The sequence below is a fragment of the Vicia villosa genome, unplaced genomic scaffold (assembly GCF_029867415.1).
Source record: "Vicia villosa cultivar HV-30 ecotype Madison, WI unplaced genomic scaffold, Vvil1.0 ctg.004672F_1_1, whole genome shotgun sequence".
NCBI classification, from domain to species: domain Eukaryota; kingdom Viridiplantae; phylum Streptophyta; class Magnoliopsida; order Fabales; family Fabaceae; genus Vicia; species Vicia villosa.
In genome coordinates, this window is record NW_026706488.1 from 98,541 (window position 1) to 112,393 (window position 13,853).

Consider the following 13,853-nt stretch of genomic DNA (forward strand, 5'->3'; position numbering starts at 1 on the left):
TTGGTCTTTTTCTGTAATTTTTAAGGTTCCCAGGACTATCCATACTATATAGGAGTAGGTAGTCCCTGTTATATTGGACGTGCGGGTCATCGAAGGGTCATCGAGGTCGTTTGAAAGCAACAGGTAGAGGTACCTTTAGCAATATTCGAAGGGACAAATCATCTCAATCGAGGGACTAGATCATGCATTCGTAGGCAACAATTCGAGGGTCATCGAGGGACCATGATCTTTGATGATTTTTTGTTTATCGAGGGACATTTGCTTTAGATACCTCTATATTCGAGGGACACGACCATATAATCGAAGGCAACCAAAGAGGGGCGTACCCTAGGGGTGAGTGTGTGCACCAGGCATGTGTGTTGGATTCGAATATTTAATCTCAGTTAGTGATCTACGATTGATTTCTACGTCTTTCCACGCCCTATTTTACTATCACACGCAGATAAATATTGCAAGAAAAGAGCAGAAAAGTAGAGTCCTAACTATTACATGGCTTCGGGGAGGGGATTACAAATTACCAAACGGGGATGAAAAATTATTACAACAACTGAATGAAAATAAAACGATTAAGTGTGCAAAATTAAGTAACTTGTAAATATCCATGAAGATAATTCGAAAGCCTCAAGTGTAGTACCTCGCAAAACAAAAAAAAAAGTGTTACTCCGAATATATACATAAAATGTTGATTAGAAATGAAGTGAAAATGCTAACAAATATTTATGACAATTAATTAAAAAAAATATAAATACATATATTAAATTCTAAAAAGAAATTGAAAATTAAGCAACATATTTTTGTGTTTTTAATATTAAACAAACTAATCTTTTTTTTTTTTTTACTTTTCATTGTTTTTTAATGTTTTTTTTAAAGTAAATTAACTAAGAAAAAAAATAAATAATAATAAGACAATAAAAAAATAATATGAAGCGAGTATGTGGTGAGACTTTCCACCATGTTCACTAACTTCTCACCTGAAAATCTAATGACAAACAAAATGCATATGGATTTTTTAAATCATTACATGACCTATCACATAAAGACACGTGGCATGGTTCTCTTTAAAATAGGAAAAAAACACAATCAAATTGAACAACAACGTCAACATTACAGACACAATAAAACCATTTCCTCCATTAAATTTCAATCTCTCTCTTCTTCAATATTTCTTTACAAAATTTTTGAAACTAAAATTAGCAAAATTTTCTCCTTTCATATTTCAACCAAACAACCATCAACATACCAACACAAACCATCACTCAAAACAAAAGAGAAGGGCTGACCTTGATGGCAAGTTTGCACGTGCGGATGGAGGGAGGCATGGCGGGTGGACGTCGGAGTCAGGGGGCGGCGCGGCTTCAAAGTCGCAGTCGTGCGTAGGTCTCAGTTGTCGTCGGTGTTGTCGCGGCGGTGCCGTTGGGGTTGCGATATGTTCATCGCCAGGGGCGGATTGGTGTTCGCGTGGAAGTCCGGTTGCGGATCTGAAGTGAGCGACGACTTTGCTTGGTGCGATTTCGAGCGGGAACGTTCTTCTTTCTTCTCTGCTTTTATCCAATCTAACCTGCTTCCTGCTTTGCTATCACCTTATTCCTTTTGTTAATAAAATCCTGCATAAGTGATTAGTTGAAAAAAAACAAATAAAAAATAGTAAGAACAAATTAGCAAAGAACATGTAACTAAGAGATATTGAAATTCATTGTTAGAGATTATGAATGTTTCAGTGAAAGGTTATTAATGAAGGTTTTGTGTATTGATGGAATTTTGTGAAGGTTGATGGGTTTATGATACAAAAACTTAAGGTTTTGGTTATATTTTCAAACAAGGTTTGTAACATGGAGGGTTTATGAAAGTTATAGAGATTGGTACAGTATGGTGATGAAGGTTAATATGACATATTTGACTAGATTATGAAAATGATTTTGGTTTGCGAATAAGAAAATGGATTGACAATTTGTGTGGTATAATGGTTAATTTTTTTTGTACGTGAACGGGTCTGTAAGGGTTAGAAATTTGTAGTGTTTGTGGCTGAAGTGTGAATTGGTGAACGGTAAAAGAAGGGTATCAGGCCGCAAATAAGGGTTATTAGTCTAGAGATTGTTCGTTTTCTCTAGTGTATAAAAATGTTAGTATTTATAACAGAAAAATTAGGTTAAACAAAATAGGAAATCAATTAAGGCAAAAGAAAATCAAATCAAATATTTTAATGCTGATTGACTTGGACCCAAAGTTAAATGAGAAATTTCCTTTTTATATATATTTTTTTTTTATGATTTTTTGACTATTTTATGAAGAAAATCATGAATTAGATGAAAAATAAAATATAAAAATACCTTAAATAAAGAAAACGAAAATTAAGAATAAAAATATTTTTTTTGGTTATTTTTGAATTAAAATTGAAAAAAAAGTAAAAATTGATTAAGAAAACTATTTTTTGTGATTTTTAACATAAATAAAAATGAGGTTAGTGACAAATAAATAAATAAAAAAAAGTGAAAAATGTCAGAAGCAAGGTTCGAGCCCTGGACCTCTCGCTCTTGTACCTTGAATCCTTACCAACGGTGTTACGTCATTTATTTGAAATAAAGTGACATTTGTAAATATATGAGGGCAAATTTTGGGGTATGACAGCTGCCCCTGTTCAATCTTCTTAAATCTGAGGATGTAGAGTGGTTTGTGTGCCAGTCGGAATCTGAAGATGGAAGAGGATTGAACACTAGAATACCAAGAAATTTGCCCTTGCAGGTGCAGGGACTTTTTAACGGGGATGGGCTTACAGATGCCATCAGGATGTTGACAGGAAGTTGTCTGAGATGGGCTCGAAGATGCCATCTATGTGTTGAAAGAGTATTTCCTAAAGCATATGCTTTTTCAGACTGAGTCATATGCATTGATTGTGTCTTAAGGAGAGATTCATCAAAATGAATTAGTGTCTTATAGCAGACTACCTGAAGAGGTTCATGAATGGGGTAGATCACTGACTGATGTAGAGAGATTTAGGCTTTAAACAAAGCTCAGGAAGAAGTGTCTTGTAGAAGATTAACTGAGAAGCTCCTTCAAAGGACGATAAATATCTTAGAAAAGATTGGATAAATGTGTTAGAGAAGATTGCCTAAAAAGGTGGAGATATGTCTTGGAGAAGACTACCGAGAAAGACTATGATACGTCTTAAATAAGACTAACCTAGAAAGGTATGATATGTCTTAAACAAGACTGACCTAGAAAGGCTCCTAGAAAGGATATGATATGTCTTAAACAAGACTGACCTAGCAAGGTTGACAAACTACCTAGAAAGGTTGACAAACGTCTTAGAAAAGACTACCTAGAAAGGTTAAGAAATGTCTTAGAAAAGACTACCTAGAATGGTTGATAAACGTCTTAGAAAAGACTACCTAGAAAGGTTGATAAACTACGTAGAAAGGTTGACAAACGTCTTAGAAAAGACTACCTAGAAAGGTTAAGAAATGTCTTAGAAAAGACTACCTAGAAAGGTTGATAAACGTCTTAGAAAAGACTACCTAGAAAGGTTGATAAACGTCTTAGAAAAGACTACCTAGAAAGGTTGATAAACGTCTTAGAAAAGACTACCTAGAAAGGTTGGTAAATGTCTTAGAAAAGACTACCTAGAAAGGTTCCTATAAAGGATGGGAAATTCTTTGAATTATCTTTGGAGAAGGACCTGGAATGAGGCATCAGAAACGTATTTATGTCTTGAATGAGCGTTAAGATTGAATTGTTGATACAATCGTCTTTGCACCGTATCTGGATGATAATTTTCTTTTGATTGTGGAATGACCTGAAAAGGCAAAATAAGTTTTATGCAATGTCATGATGCATGTATTGTGTAATGAGGTTCTCGAAATAAACGAGAATGTTGTATGTTATGTATGTATTGTGAATGATGCATGGATGAACTGTATAGTCGAAGCCTATTGGTAACTTTGTATGGCAATTGCTGATTGAGAAAATAAATCTCTGTATGCTGCTGGAGATGATGACAAGGTGATTGTGTTGAGAATTCCTGTCTTCCGTTCGAGAATATCCAGCTGGGAATTTTTATTACCGCTTGGGGATGAAAGTAGCTTGAGTGATTTGATCCTGATGTGCCCTAACTAAGGATAAGAGAAATGGATAACTGACCAAGTTTCCACTGTGAGTGCCAACTTTACTGGGAACAGTGAGTTTAAATAAACCCTGTTGGAGAAGAAGATTGTATCGGAGAGCCTGTAGTGTTGGGGAGCCAAGTCTCTGTTGGGAAGAGATTACTTGAAGATAACTCATCGAGGATTACTTTGTGGGGATATTGTTGTGAAAACAACTCTGTGGGGAAGATTCCAGGGAATTTCAAATCTTCCATTGCCCCATGTTTTTGAGTACTTGCTGTTGGAAAACACTTTTTAACCATATATGGTCCTTCGCTTGTGGGAGCCTACCTGCCCCTGGTTTCAGTAACCCGGTATGCTTGATACTTGAAATTACGGGAACTAGAACTTCGCATGAGAGACTGATACTGACACCATGTGATACTGGTAACTAAACAGCTCTTCTTGAAATTTATGACTAATGAAACATGCCCCCAGTGGTGGCCTAGCCTTTCTGGTGGTTCAACGTCTTTGAGAGGTTCTATGACCAAATTGCCTCTGGTAGATGGAGTGATAATATGCTCCTTGTATATACAAGCTTTTTAGCTGACTTGAGTCAAGCGTAGGAAACATTTCTGCTTTTGAGGCGCCTTTGAAGCGACTTTGTCTGTCGGGAGGACTTTCTGAGTTCTGTGCTACCGTAAGCAACCATGCCCCTGTATCCTGAACTTAGGAATCATGCCCCTGATTGATCAGGGTTGGAGGTAATTTCAACCGTGCTTAGGCAAATGCCCCTGATTGCCTAACGCTTCTGAGAGATTTATCGAATCTTGACCTGATTTCCACAGATATCTGAGCGCTTACTCAACAGAGTATTTCGACTGTTTTTTAGGGTGATCAAAATTTGAGATATTCTTGCTCGAACTCAACGGAGTTCTGAAGACAACTTGCCCCTTGAGAGGATTAAAATTTCCATCTGCAGTTCATGATGGAAGCTTTCCTGGTGTCAATTACTTGTTCATATGCAAAGAATGTTTAATATGAGAAATATAATTCTAATGCAAAGTTCATGTTTGTCTTGAAGTTTTTTTTTTTTTTTTAAATTTTTTTGAAAGGATGTCAAAACATCGATTTTTGTGAAAGGTGGTGTGATACCAACTCAAACGTTTTAGCAAAACTCCTAGGAGTCGGTTTACCGTATTCTCGTTTATAGTATGCTTTCGAATTAATCCTGCTTCAATTAGGACTTTTGAGGGTTGCAACGTGGTCAGGTTCACGGTTTTTAGAAAGAAAAGGATTTTTAGGCTCAAAATTTTATTGGTGCCCACCCCCTTCGTGATGTTCTTCAACCTAAGTTCAGTTAACTTGACGTGAGCATTCATCCTTCAAGAGGAGTTTGAGACGTATAATTGAGGAGTTGATGAGGTTTTTGGACATGGCAGTCACTTACCTTTTATTCTTGGTGTCTGATCACACGATCTTGAATTTATAGACACGCGAACTTGCCCCTTTTGTTGAGGATCTTTTTTGTTTCCCTAACTTTTGCCTGGACAAATTCTTTTGAATTCTGAGTTTGAAGTCCAGCGGGATGTCCTAAATTTTACCCAAGTCACTTGTTTTCAAGTTTGACTCAGCGGGCTTTTTTTTTTTTTTTGATTCATTTTTTTAACAAGTCGTATGATCCTGAGACGTCTTCGATTTGTTGGAAAGATTGTGACCGCCTCATTTCTTGGTCGACGAGGGATAGTCGTTGTTGTATCGTCATATTTTAACCTCCTATTGCGAGAGATGACCATTGCGGTCTCGACTTTTCCTCAACCTTTTGAAGGATAGCCATTGTTTTATCCTTAGATGCGAGCTCCTGCTGAATTTTGAACACTTAATCAGGTTAACTGAACACTACCCTGCCCCTAGGTTAAATGTGAGGGTTTTTCGTATAGAAAAGAAACTCCTACTTCAAGGCTCAAAGGGGTTGACAAGGGATTAACTTCCTTATATCTCCAGTGTTTGGATTTGAAACAATGCCTGTACATCATCAACAGGGTTTTACTCGAAAGCACATCATTTGAGATTATGGGTATTATATGTTCGTCATTCTCCCTTTGGAGTCATCATGCTTTATCATTGAGAGTTTGGTATCACAAGCAAATAAAAACATATTAGAGCGAGAGCGAATGAATTTTTTCAAGACAAACATATCCAATGCATCGTTATTATAGTTCAAAAACAAACAAGTATTGCATATAGACAGTATTGAACAAGAACAAGAAAGATTACGCATGAAAATGCATGAGAAATTACGAATTGCCAACATTGAGGAGATTTTCTCCATATGGACTTGTTGCTTCAGAAGGTCCATTGAGTCGAAGGAGAACTTCAAATCTGGCCTGCAGGTGTGAATATGATAGCCTTTGCATCAATCAGGTTTTGTACCTTATCTCGAACTGGTTGACAATTATCGATCGACTGATCAAGTGCCCCAGAGTGGAAAACAAACCAAGTGCTCGTTTCTGAAACTGCAGATTACTTCTAGGGAGGAGATTCCGACGAAGCCACACAGGAGTTGTAAGTATCCAGCTTTAAGAATTTGCGGAAGGAAATGAGAAGCTCGTTGTTTGGAAACCTGTTATGCAATGATATGTATGTTAATGCATATGCAATGTTTTCAAGGATCTCTGCAACATCAAAAATGAATTTGGTTGCATCTTTTTCTGAAGAACTTTGACTTTCATCTTCCAACATCCTTCTATAAGAATCAAGCTCACCATATCCAGTGGGTCATAGCCTCTGATTCAGGGTACGGTACTTTTGAGTTTGAAGGCATTTGGCTAGAGGAAAATAAATCCTCTTGCCCCTTGATAGAAATCTGGCTCTTGATGATGGCACCTGGAATTGTGCGCCCAAAATACTTGAGATCCTTGAAAAAGGTTAGTTAGGTGATGAGGACGAGTAGGTCCTACAAAGAGCTCGAGTTGTTAGTGTGCACACAAATCCTGCAATGAATTCAAGCTGTTAGCGTACACACAAATCCTGCAAGGAAACCAAACGGTTAGTGTATAAACAAATCCTGCGAGGAAACCAAATGGTTAGGTAATGAACACAAACAAGTCACACAAGTAGCCTTAGGTTTAAAGGCTTGCATGAAGTTCAAAGGTAAGTACCCTCCCCACTGAAGTTTAGTCGGCTCAACCTGTCCTATATAAAGATCGGGTTCTAGGGAGCTCATATCATTGACCTTTCTCGAAGGCGCTTATTTCAGTTCGGCGATCGAATCACCAACCGAAAAGGTCCCGAAAGTCCAGTCCATATGAGTGTAGCTTCGAGTATCAACCAACTTTAGTCGGAACCAAAGCCAGCCATCTCGCTACTTTCTAAAAGGCCAAAGTTTAGTTCAACTAAGGTTCTAGGGGCAAATTAGTGCTTGATGACACCACGCAGCCGCCAAGTGTTTCCTCAAGTCGGATCCCAAGGAACACCAGGACAAACCAATGTGTCACACTAACGATGGCCACCATATCAACCACATCAGTATACGCTGTGCAGTCTCCTTGGTCTCATGCCATTTACCTAAGGTACTCAGATCCGGGTTAGGATCTTTCACACAAGTAAATACCCAAAACAGTCCTTAAGAATAAAGCATACAAACAAACAATTAAAAACATTTATAATGAACTAAGCCCTAAGGTAAACCCCTCTTAAAGACTCCCCAGCAGAGTCGCCAGTTCTGTAATACGGTGAACTGACTTTTATTTTTAAGATGCAACAATGTTGCGGTGAGCTTGAGTCGCCACCGACTTTTATTTTGTCCAATGTTAGGAAAGGTAAAAAGTACAGAAAAAGACCTTTTAAAAGAAAAACGGGCTCGGGGGGTAAGTTATGAAAAGGGAAGGTATAAGCACCCTTTTCATCCGTAGTTTTCTACGGGCTCTTAATTTGCTTAGCTCATGTTTGTTTGTTTGTTTTGAAAGGGACATAAGGACTTTAGCGTAAATGCGTAGCCTTAGTCTTTTGAAATAGTATTGAGAATATATTTTTATTGAGCTAGGCAGTTTAAGAGCACTACCCTAATTGATTGGTCTTTTTCTGTAATTTTTAAGGTTCCCAGGACTATCCATACTATATAGGAGTAGGTAGTCCCTGTTATATTGGACGTGCGGGTCATCGAAGGGTCATCGAGGTCGTTTGAAAGCAACAGGTAGAGGTACCTTTAGCAATATTCGAAGGGACAAATCATCTCAATCGAGGGACTAGATCATGCATTCGTAGGCAACAATTCGAGGATCATCGAGGGACCATGATCTTTGATGATTTTTTGTTTATCGAGGGACATTTGCTTTAGATACCTCTATATTCGAGGGACACGACCATATAATCGAAGGCAACCAAAGAGGGGCGTACCCTAGGGGTGAGTGTGTGCACCAGGCATGTGTGTTGGATTCGAATATTTAATCTCAGTTAGTGATCTACGATTGATTTCTACGTCTTTCCACGCCCTATTTTACTATCACACGCAGATAAATATTGCAAGAAAAGAGCAGAAAAGTAGAGTCCTAACTATTACATGGCTTCGGGGAGGGGATTACAAATTACCAAACGGGGATGAAAAATTATTACAACAACTGAATGAAAATAAAACGATTAAGTGTGCAAAATTAAGTAACTTGTAAATATCCATGAAGATAATTCGAAAGCCTCAAGTGTAGTACCTCGCAAAACAAAAAAAAAAGTGTTACTCCGAATATATACATAAAATGTTGATTAGAAATGAAGTGAAAATGCTAACAAATATTTATGACAATTAATTAAAAAAAATATAAATACATATATTAAATTCTAAAAAGAAATTGAAAATTAAGCAACATATTTTTGTGTTTTTAATATTAAACAAACTAATCTTTTTTTTTTTTTTTACTTTTCATTGTTTTTTAATGTTTTTTTTAAAGTAAATTAACTAAGAAAAAAAATAAATAATAATAAGACAATAAAAAAATAATATGAAGCGAGTATGTGGTGAGACTTTCCACCATGTTCACTAACTTCTCACCTGAAAATCTAATGACAAACAAAATGCATATGGATTTTTTAAATCATTACATGACCTATCACATAAAGACACGTGGCATGGTTCTCTTTAAAATAGGAAAAAAACACAATCAAATTGAACAACAACGTCAACATTACAGACACAGTAAAACCATTTCCTCCATTAAATTTCAATCTCTCTCTTCTTCAATATTTCTTTACAAAATTTTTGAAACTAAAATTAGCAAAATTTTCTCCTTTCATATTTCAACCAAACAACCATCAACATACCAACACAAACCATCACTCAAAACAAAAGAGAAGGGCTGACCTTGATGGCAAGTTTGCACGTGCGGATGGAGGGAGGCATGGCGGGTGGACGTCGGAGTCAGGGGGCGGCGCGGCTTCAAAGTCGCAGTCGTGCGTAGGTCTCAGTTGTCGTCGGTGTTGTCGCGGCGGTGCCGTTGGGGTTGCGATATGTTCATCGCCAGGGGCGGATTGGTGTTCGCGTGGAAGTCCGGTTGCGGATCTGAAGTGAGCGACGACTTTGCTTGGTGCGATTTCGAGCGGGAACGTTCTTCTTTCTTCTCTGCTTTTATCCAATCTAACCTGCTTCCTGCTTTGCTATCACCTTATTCCTTTTGTTAATAAAATCCTGCATAAGTGATTAGTTGAAAAAAAACAAATAAAAAATAGTAAGAACAAATTAGCAAAGAACATGTAACTAAGAGATATTGAAATTCATTGTTAGAGATTATGAATGTTTCAGTGAAAGGTTATTAATGAAGGTTTTGTGTATTGATGGAATTTTGTGAAGGTTGATGGGTTTATGATACAAAAACTTAAGGTTTTGGTTATATTTTCAAACAAGGTTTGTAACATGGAGGGTTTATGAAAGTTATAGAGATTGGTACAGTATGGTGATGAAGGTTAATATGACATATTTGACTAGATTATGAAAATGATTTTGGTTTGCGAATAAGAAAATGGATTGACAATTTGTGTGGTATAATGGTTAATTTTTTTTGTACGTGAACGGGTCTGTAAGGGTTAGAAATTTGTAGTGTTTGTGGCTGAAGTGTGAATTGGTGAACGGTAAAAGAAGGGTATCAGGCCGCAAATAAGGGTTATTAGTCTAGAGATTGTTCGTTTTCTCTAGTGTATAAAAATGTTAGTATTTATAACAGAAAAATTAGGTTAAACAAAATAGGAAATCAATTAAGGCAAAAGAAAATCAAATCAAATATTTTAATGCTGATTGACTTGGACCCAAAGTTAAATGAGAAATTTCCTTTTTATATATATTTTTTTTTTATGATTTTTTGACTATTTTATGAAGAAAATCATGAATTAGATGAAAAATAAAATATAAAAATACCTTAAATAAAGAAAACGAAAATTAAGAATAAAAATATTTTTTTTGGTTATTTTTGAATTAAAATTGAAAAAAAAGTAAAAATTGATTAAGAAAACTATTTTTTGTGATTTTTAACATAAATAAAAATGAGGTTAGTGACAAATAAATAAATAAAAAAAAGTGAAAAATGTCAGAAGCAAGGTTCGAGCCCTGGACCTCTCGCTCTTGTACCTTGAATCCTTACCAACGGTGTTACGTCATTTATTTGAAATAAAGTGACATTTGTAAATATATGAGGGCAAATTTTGGGGTATGACAGCTGCCCCTGTTCAGTCTTCTTAAATCTGAGGATGTAGAGTGGTTTGTGTGCCAGTCGGAATCTGAAGATGGAAGAGGATTGAACACTAGAATACCAAGAAATTTGCCCTTGCAGGTGCAGGGACTTTTTAACGGGGATGGGCTTACAGATGCCATCAGGATGTTGACAGGAAGTTGTCTGAGATGGGCTCGAAGATGCCATCTATGTGTTGAAAGAGTATTTCCTAAAGCATATGCTTTTTCAGACTGAGTCATATGCATTGATTGTGTCTTAAGGAGAGATTCATCAAAATGAATTAGTGTCTTATAGCAGACTACCTGAAGAGGTTCATGAATGGGGTAGATCACTGACTGATGTAGAGAGATTTAGGCTTTAAACAAAGCTCGGGAAGAAGTGTCTTGTAGAAGATTAACTGAGAAGCTCCTTCAAAGGACGATAAATATCTTAGAAAAGATTGGATAAATGTGTTAGAGAAGATTGCCTAAAAAGGTGGAGATATGTCTTGGAGAAGACTACCGAGAAAGACTATGATACGTCTTAAATAAGACTAACCTAGAAAGGTATGATATGTCTTAAACAAGACTGACCTAGAAAGGCTCCTAGAAAGGATATGATATGTCTTAAACAAGACTGACCTAGCAAGGTTGACAAACTACCTAGAAAGGTTGACAAACGTCTTAGAAAAGACTACCTAGAAAGGTTAAGAAATGTCTTAGAAAAGACTACCTAGAATGGTTGATAAACGTCTTAGAAAAGACTACCTAGAAAGGTTGATAAACTACGTAGAAAGGTTGACAAACGTCTTAGAAAAGACTACCTAGAAAGGTTAAGAAATGTCTTAGAAAAGACTACCTAGAAAGGTTGATAAACGTCTTAGAAAAGACTACCTAGAAAGGTTGATAAACGTCTTAGAAAAGACTACCTAGAAAGGTTGATAAACGTCTTAGAAAAGACTACCTAGAAAGGTTGGTAAATGTCTTAGAAAAGACTACCTAGAAAGGTTCCTATAAAGGATGGGAAATTCTTTGAATTATCTTTGGAGAAGGACCTGGAATGAGGCATCAGAAACGTATTTATGTCTTGAATGAGCGTTAAGATTGAATTGTTGATACAATCGTCTTTGCACCGTATCTGGATGATAATTTTCTTTTGATTGTGGAATGACCTGAAAAGGCAAAATAAGTTTTATGCAATGTCATGATGCATGTATTGTGTAATGAGGTTCTCGAAATAAACGAGAATGTTGTATGTTATGTATGTATTGTGAATGATGCATGGATGAACTGTATAGTCGAAGCCTATTGGTAACTTTGTATGGCAATTGCTGATTGAGAAAATAAATCTCTGTATGCTGCTGGAGATGATGACAAGGTGATTGTGTTGAGAATTCCTGTCTTCCGTTCGAGAATATCCAGCTGGGAATTTTTATTACCGCTTGGGGATGAAAGTAGCTTGAGTGATTTGATCCTGATGTGCCCTAACTAAGGATAAGAGAAATGGATAACTGACCAAGTTTCCACTGTGAGTGCCAACTTTACTGGGAACAGTGAGTTTAAATAAACCCTGTTGGAGAAGAAGATTGTATCGGAGAGCCTGTAGTGTTGGGGAGCCAAGTCTCTGTTGGGAAGAGATTACTTGAAGATAACTCATCGAGGATTACTTTGTGGGGATATTGTTGTGAAAACAACTCTGTGGGGAAGATTCCAGGGAATTTCAAATCTTCCATTGCCCCATGTTTTTGAGTACTTGCTGTTGGAAAACACTTTTTAACCATATATGGTCCTTCGCTTGTGGGAGCCTACCTGCCCCTGGTTTCAGTAACCCGGTATGCTTGATACTTGAAATTACGGGAACTAGAACTTCGCATGAGAGACTGATACTGACACCATGTGATACTGGTAACTAAACAGCTCTTCTTGAAATTTATGACTAATGAAACATGCCCCCAGTGGTGGCCTAGCCTTTCTGGTGGTTCAACGTCTTTGAGAGGTTCTATGACCAAATTGCCTCTGGTAGATGGAGTGATAATATGCTCCTTGTATATACAAGCTTTTTAGCTGACTTGAGTCAAGCGTAGGAAACATTTCTGCTTTTGAGGCGCCTTTGAAGCGACTTTGTCTGTCGGGAGGACTTTCTGAGTTCTGTGCTACCGTAAGCAACCATGCCCCTGTATCCTGAACTTAGGAATCATGCCCCTGATTGATCAGGGTTGGAGGTAATTTCAACCGTGCTTAGGCAAATGCCCCTGATTGCCTAACGCTTCTGAGAGATTTATCGAATCTTGACCTGATTTCCACAGATATCTGAGCGCTTACTCAACAGAGTATTTCGACTGTTTTTTAGGGTGATCAAAATTTGAGATATTCTTGCTCGAACTCAACGGAGTTCTGAAGACAACTTGCCCCTTGAGAGGATTAAAATTTCCATCTGCAGTTCATGATGGAAGCTTTCCTGGTGTCAATTACTTGTTCATATGCAAAGAATGTTTAATATGAGAAATATAATTCTAATGCAAAGTTCATGTTTGTCTTGAAGTTTTTTTTTTTTTTTTTAAATTTTTTTGAAAGGATGTCAAAACATCGATTTTTGTGAAAGGTGGTGTGATACCAACTCAAACGTTTTAGCAAAACTCCTAGGAGTCGGTTTACCGTATTCTCGTTTATAGTATGCTTTCGAATTAATCCTGCTTCAATTAGGACTTTTGAGGGTTGCAACGTGGTCAGGTTCACGGTTTTTAGAAAGAAAAGGATTTTTAGGCTCAAAATTTTATTGGTGCCCACCCCCTTCGTGATGTTCTTCAACCTAAGTTCAGTTAACTTGACGTGAGCATTCATCCTTCAAGAGGAGTTTGAGACGTATAATTGAGGAGTTGATGAGGTTTTTGGACATGGCAGTCACTTACCTTTTATTCTTGGTGTCTGATCACACGATCTTGAATTTATAGACACGCGAACTTGCCCCTTTTGTTGAGGATCTTTTTTGTTTCCCTAACTTTTGCCTGGACAAATTCTTTTGAATTCTGAGTTTGAAGTCCAGCGGGATGTCCTAAATTTTACCCAAGTCACTTGTTTTCAAGTTT